Genomic DNA, 8254 nt, shown 5'->3' on the forward strand with positions numbered 1-8254 from the left:
CCTGTGTAAAGCAACTCTGAATTCATACTCATCACAGAAAAAAAACAAAACAGCTAAACTTACTTTTTCCTATTACGTTTAAACTCATATCTAACACTTATCAGAATTCGCCCCTCTCAAAAGGACCTGAGGTGTCTACCTTTGCCCATATTCAGACCCATAGTTTTCATATTCAACAGATATGAAGAGGAACCTTTCCCGAAATCCCAGCTTTTCATATTTTCAATTCATTTGCATTCATAACCCTCTAATTGCTTTTTCTATGATGAATAACCTATTCCTAAATAACCGGTCGTTTCGTATTTCACCCACACCCGAATCCATATTCGTCACACTTAATAGCTCTTGGCAGGGTTCAGCACAAACTACTAATCCTCTGCTCAATAGTATGTTCTTACTGCATAATCCTATACTTAGGCGTAATTATGAAATTGCTAATGGCGTAATACGTTACAAGAAGTACTCATCAAACCAGAGAGTCGACCTCAACAGACTTTCTACACTCTCCTTGGATCATAATATTTACATCCACAAACTCAAAGGAGTGGGGATCCTCGTATATATTATCCGTGGTACCTGGATCCTTTTGTTTACATCCTACAAAACTCACGGGAGTGGAGATCCTCATTTATATTCTCCACGTTACCCGAATCCCAATGTTTACATCCTCCAAACCTACAGGAGTGGAGATCCTAATTTATATTTTCTATGGTACCTAAATCCTAATGTTTACATCTGGTACAACAAGTGTGATAACGAACTAATTTGTATCTTCGTGTGCTCCTGTCATATATGTTATGAGGTCATGTAATTAAGTCTTCATCGTTATGGTAAGTCGCGTGATTATATATGTTAAATGGAGGGGCGTCAACCGGGCCGTAATTATTGTGGTGGGAGAGGCGTTTCGGTCGCTAGTTTATGGGTGAACCATGTACGCCATAGCACTTTCTCAGAATTCATTAAGTCCCCGGATATTGATTTTGAATTTATTGTCCATACCTCAACCCTCACGTTTTTTTAATGTTCTCATTTAGTTGATCTCATCCAACGCCCTTCGCCCACGTTTATATTCTGTGAATAAGGGAATCGAAAGACTAATATTTTTCGTTTCGAATACGACTAGGAGGAAACTTTGCATCGTTTTATTTCACGATAATTCCTGACCAATATCGGTCAGATTAGGTGGCTTTTGCTGGGAGAAAGAATCTGGTGTGTGAAATGGGCATTTACAACGAAGCATTCCCGTAACCTAACTTGTACGAATTATTATCAACCCCCAACAAAACTAAGTAGAAAGGAAAAATGTGAATTGAAATGAATAGAGAAACCTAACCTCATCTGAAACAAGGCTCTTCGATCATCCCCACCTTGATAATCACTGATATGAACATTTGAAACCACATTCGTCACGTCCGGCACAAACTAAGCATACATTCAGCTGGGTGCAGAAGACATTAACGAAATGAGAACAAAACTCGTGTACCTTAAAATGGCTGAAGGAGACTGTCGGCAGTGAGGATGAAGGCGCCCCTCCCAAAAAAACCACCAGAAACGGCATGATTTCGTCGTTTGAGAGAGACGACGTACGCTCCGCAAGGGGACTACAAGGCTGACAACTCTCAGAAAGCTTCTTCGTCTTGCAGAAGAGACACACAACCTCGGCAAACGTTGGGAGTACATCCGACACTATGAACCGATGTCACGAAACTGATTCATTTTCTGATTTCATCCCTTGAAAGAAAACGTTGCGTTATGATCCAATATCATTTATGATATTCAAGTACTATTTTTTGTTTTTTGTATTTTTTTTCTATGACAATTTAAGAAAGTTTTAGCTACAGTCGATACTAGATTGATGTGAGGTCATGATATATATCAATTAATATATGAACTAACATATATACCAGAGGTATACTGATGATTGCACACGGCAAAAGACTAATGGGTCGTTTCGAGGTGTTGTTTGTGATCGTGGAAGAGAAATAGAAGGAAGGAAAACGTAGAGTTCTGAGGACGCTTTTACGGTGACTCATCTAGAAAAAGAAAATTCGCTCAAAATGGAAAGGTGGAAGACATGAAGGTATACAGTACACCAGGCGGTTTCTGAGTCTCGTAGAAGTAATAGTCTTCCTCCTACGTAAAATAGGGCAGGATTTATCCAGTGTGTTGGACGCAAATTTCGTTCAGTGTTTCCTGAAACGTCATAGTTTCCTCGGGGCTGACGGTACGACCCTTGATCACGACGATACGACCCTTCAGAAGGACTGTACGACCTTTAAGCACGATGGTATGGCCTTTGGGAAAGACGGCACGACCCTTGAGCACGACGGGACTATGCTGAAGAAGGAAAAAAATAAATGAGCAGCTGAAGATAACGACCATACGATCTATGAGATGGACGAGCTCCACCCTTAAGCACGATAGTACGGTCCTGTAGAAGGGGAGGTTCGACTCTTGAACACCCTTGGCGTCCTTTGCAAGGCGTAAATGTAAACATGTCTGTAATATTTGAACGAGGTTCGTGAGAGTTAGTGAGAGAATCAAATCTATATGGGAAATGGAATCTCACAGTTCTGGTGTACAAACCATTTCAGTGCAGAATGAATTTCAAATACATATATGATATTTTTCCATGACTATTCTATATCAAAGAGGATCTATTGATACGTGATAATTGAATAAACGTAGTACAGTAAATTTACGCTCGGCTTTCTATCATAAAAATTTAGTTTTCCTATACATATAAGGCATGTTTATCTGCAGTGTGCATATATTAATGATATGTATGTGTGGAACGTATGTACGTATGTGAACTGCCAAGCAGGATGTGTGCATGATGTTGGATAAAGGATGGCGTACATGTATAATCTAGCATGTGCGCATTATTGATAATATACATTTTTATATACATAGCCAATCGTATGTAAATGTACTTTTTCGATGCTTTTGATTTTTGAGTGACTATGATTAATACCCATCAAGTTAATTACTTTGGATGATCAAACTTTGACTTCCCCTACACCCACTACCACCACCATAGTCACACTCCCATGTACCACAATAATTCACACAACTACCATCACCACAACCCACACCACGCCCACGCCCACGCCCCACACACACCATAGAGACCTTATCCCTTCCCCCCCCACACACCCACACCAGCCACACCCTCACCCACGTCTCAACGTCTACCCCATTGAAGATCACACCACTCACCATTAGTCACTTCGAAAACCAGCAGTTGATTGCTTTCTTTTTTTTTTTTTTTTATTCTAACTCAGTTTGGCTTATATTGAGATGTTACTCTCAGCCAGCCTTGCCACCCGCACCACCCAGCAGCCACCCACGCCACTATCATCCACCCACATCACCCAGCAGCCACCCACACAATCTAACAGCCATCCACACCACTCAACAACTACCCACATCACCTTCAACACCCATTTTCATGATCCTCCCTTCACCCACACCACTCATTCTATCTAAACATCCACTAATCATACTGTATTCATCCACTCATCAACCATGTACATCCTCCCTCTCCCCTTCCCACTTCTCCTGGCCTTTCCTCCCACCCAGCAATCATTCACAACCCCCCTCCCCCCCCCCCAGTGTGAAAGGCCTCTGTTTATCCACTCATAAATTGGATGTGTTTTGCATACAAGTTTGAATATGTACACTGATCGACGTGTCACAAATGATTAAAGCTCTTATTACACACACACACACACACACACACACACACACACACACACACACACACGCACACACACACACACACACACACACACACACACACACACATACATCACACACACACACACACACACACACACACACACACACACACATCTATATCTTTCTGTCTGTCTGTCTATCTATCTACCCATGGGGAAGCTGTACTACTGAGAGTTCAGTGTCATTAAACAACTTCCTACCAGTCCACACCAACTGCAACACCAGTCCACGGCCACACCAACTGCAACACCAGTCCACGGCCACACCAACTGCAACACCAGTCCACGGCCACACCAACTGCAACACCAGTCCACGGCCACACCAGCAGCAACATCAGTCCACGGCCACATCAGCAGCAACATCAGTCCACGGCCACACCAGCTGCAACACCAGTCCACGGCCACACCAGCAGCAACATCAGTCCACGGCCACACCAGCTGCAACACCAGTCCACGGCCACACCAGCAGCAACATCAGTCCACGGCCACACCAGCAGCAACATCAGTCCACGGCCACACCAACTGCAACACCAGTCCACGGCCACACCAGCAGCAACATCAGTCCACGGCCACACCAGCAGCAACATCAGTCCACGGCCACACCAGCAGCAACACCAGTCCACGGCCACACCAGCAGCAACATCAGTCCACGGCCACACCAGCTGGAGCACAGGTTTAAGGCCACACCAACTGCAACACCAGTCCACGGCCACACCAGCTGCAACACCAGTCCACGGCCACACCAGCTGCAACACCAGTCCACGGCCACACCAGCTGCAACACCAGTCCACGGCCACACCAGCTTCAACACCAGTCCACGGCCACACCAGCTGGAGCACAGGTCTAAGGCCACACCAACTGCAACACCAGTCCACGGCCATACCAGCTGCAACACCAGTCCACGGCCATACCAGCTGCAACACCAGTCCACGGCCATACCAGCTGCAACACCAGTCCACGGCCACACCAACTGCAACACCAGTCCACGGCCATACCAGCTGCAACACCAGTCCACGGCCACACCAGGTGCAACACCAGTCCACGGCCACACCAGCTGGAGCACAGGTCTAAGGCCACACCAACTGCAACACCAGTCCACGGCCATACCAGCTGCAACACCAGTCCACGGCCATACCAGCTGCAACATCAGTCCACGGCCACACCAGCTGCAACATCAGTCCACGGCCACACCAGCTTCAACACCAGCCCAAGGCCACACCAGCTGCAACACCAGTCCACGGCCATACCAGCTGCAACACCAGTCCACGGCCACACCAGCTGCAACACCAGCCCAAGGCCACACCAGCTGCAACACCAGTCCACGGCCACGCCAGCTGGAGTACCAGGACATATTGTGTCTGATACTCGACAACACACTGACACAGAGGGGTTTCCTGTGGTGAGTATTTGCATTTCTTTTATCAGTTCTTTCTCACCCTCTGGCCAGCCCTTATCAACAGGATGGGCGGCATATGGCGCCACGACGCCTTCCGAGGTTGGTGAGTCTCGTGCTAGCTCCAGCATCTTGGCTTTTGGAAGCTTCCCGGCTCCTCAGACCTCCTTAGCTTCTAGAACCTTCTCGGTTTCTAGAGGCTAAGAAGGATTTTAGTAGTTTTCTGGACCTCAGAGCTTTCTAGAACATTATTTTTGACTCCCAGAACCTTCTTGGTTTCTAGAAACTCTTTGGCTTTTAGAACCTTCTTCGCTCTTAAAAAAAAATCTTCTTGGCTTCTAGAACTTCCAGTACTTCCAGTACTATCTTAGACTAGCGCATCTCTTGCTGTCTTTAGCATCTTAGCTTCTAGAAGCTTCATGATTCCAGGACAACCCTAGCTCCAGGAAGTTTCCCATCTTCCAGAATCACTTTTATCCCTTAGAAGCTTCCTGGCTTCCATAACCTTCCTGGCTTCTAGAACCCTCTTGGCTTCCAGAACCCGCTTAGATTCCAGAACCCTCTTGGATTCCAGAATCCTTTCAACTCCTAAAACCTTCCCTGGCCTCCAGAAACTTCCAGTAACTCCTAAAGAGCTCTCTTCGGTACACGAACCTCCTGATTTTCTAAAGGCCTCCTGGTCTATATACAAGCCTCCTGACTTGTGTATACATCCTGGGCTTTGTAACACAACAACCCTTCCCTCCCTCCACCAACACCACCACCACCAACACCACCACCACAACAGCAACCCTTCCCCTCCACCACCACCACCACCGCCACCACCAACACCACCACATCCACCTTACCCACTCATATGATTTAACCACGATACGAGCAGGCAAGTGTGAATGTTGGGGAATAGTGGGGGGGGGGGTTGGTCATAGAGTCGAAATGTTAGAGAGAGAGAGAGAGAGAGAGAGAGAGAGAGAGAGAGAGAGAGAGAGAGAGAGAGAGAGAGAGAGAGAGAGAGAGAGAGGAAGATGTACATCTCCAATTAAATGTTGGAGGAGATCCACCAAGATCCACCAGTTCAAACAGAACAGCATTCACTCAAGGGGGTGTTTCGGATACCACATTTGTCCCTACCAACAGTAAGTCTCAATAAATTTTCAGCAATGCTATTATCCAAGCTGGCTGCTCGCCCACCCGGCCACCCGGCTTGTAGCTGGCCTTAAGCTTATTAAAGCTTAGCTTTCGCCAGTAATGCTCAGATGGCGACCCTGAAAGAGAGAAGACGGGGAGAAATGTTCAGGAGAAATGATGAAATCTTGTATGTGTATATATATATATATATATATATATATATATATATATATATATATATATATATATATATATATATATATATATATACATAGAGCTCCAGTTTTCTTCGCTTTGAGGAGGGACTTATTCGTTGGGCAGAGTTGAAAGTATTTTTCATTTTGATATGAAGTTTATGCAATTGTATTGAGTGTCTTTACTTCTTTTCCTCTTTCGTTCCTCGCTATTCTTCATCCTTCCACATCTCCCCTTTTCCACAGACTCAACCAACACACCTATACACTTATAACTCGTCATTTGTTTATAAATTCGATAGACATCACGTTTCCCAACTACACTTAACAGTGATTAAGAGAAAAGTCTACGGGAATTATCGTACATGGCTCCTCTCTCTCTCTCTCTTCTCTCTCTCTCTCTCTCTCTCTCTCTCTCTCTCTCTCTCTCTCTCTCCCAGTGGGACCCATCTGAGATTATTGTGGGCCTCAGTAGGCCTCCGTTTGTTTATAGTGTGATAGATGAGCGGGAGGTGATCATATCCACTACTCGGGGGGGAGGAGGAAGGGGATGGAGAGAGAGAGAGAGAGAGAGAGAGAGAGAGAGAGAGAGAGAGAGAGAGAGAGTCATCACATGTTCCAATCCTTGAGAGCGACGTTGGCTTCAACTTCGTATCCTGTACCGGAAGACCAAGTGCAATATTGTGAGTGGATATTCTGAAGGATATTCATTATTCATTCCAAATACTTCTTGTCATGTGTGACTGACCGTCTTCTATGAATTTCTTATCAGGAATAATCATCTTCATTGTGTAATTTTGATGTCAGAGTCTCTGATGGAATCGGATGAGCGATGACACTCGTTCATTATACTACGTAATTATCGTTTGAGCAACTCCACGTAAACAAACAGAATGGTTTAAGACCTTCTGACCCACATTCTGACGACTTTCGCCCCAGAAGATCCCATCTGAGGATAGAAATCATAATGGAAATCAACCTTAAAGACATTTAGATTATCCCAGGTGTGTGTTAAGTGGTCTGGATGTCATATAAAAGGTCCTTAAAACAAGGTATTTATGATCTAGTGTTGGTATCTATGGTCTCCGTTAACTTTCTGAAGAGGACGGTACGACCTTGCTTTGAGCACGACGGTACGACCCTTTACCACGAAGGTACGACCTTTGGGTATGATGGCGTAGGTTTTAAAGGTGACCCTAAGAGGTCAGGATAAAGGTAAGGTCATCTTGCCCAAGGGTCGTACCGTCGTGCTCAAGGGTTATATCGTCAACCACTTTGAGGTGAAAGATTGTATTCTCCCTTCCCTACGCTTCATGTTCCCCCTTCCCTACCCTTCATGTTCTCCCTTCCCTACCCTTCATGTTCCCCCTTCCCTACCCTTCATGTTCTCCCTTCCCTACCCTTCATGTTCCCCTTCCCTACCCTTCATCATGATGGTGACCATTTCGTGGGCCGGGTCATTACGAGGTCATCAGTCATCCGCTATCACACGCCCTGTCACACCTTCATTAACAATCACGTCATGGTCGTTTGCTCGTTAATTACCAGGTGATCAACATGATTGGGAACTGAACCATTCTGGGTACTGGTCAAGGGGGGAAGGGAGGTGTGTCAGATCTTCTTACTCGTTATGATAAATTCATTTTCATTTATCGGACCTTAGAGGGAAGTATGAGTTTCTGAAGACTTGTTGATCTTTTTATGAATTCGTGTAGAATTTTCAAGGCTTCTATGATGAGTTATGAGTTGGGAATGTCTACAAGAGTGAGATGTATTTTACATCCATCTTACTGTTAGTAAAA

Source organism: Panulirus ornatus, chromosome 14, assembly GCF_036320965.1.
Source record: "Panulirus ornatus isolate Po-2019 chromosome 14, ASM3632096v1, whole genome shotgun sequence".
Lineage (NCBI taxonomy): Eukaryota > Metazoa > Arthropoda > Malacostraca > Decapoda > Palinuridae > Panulirus > Panulirus ornatus.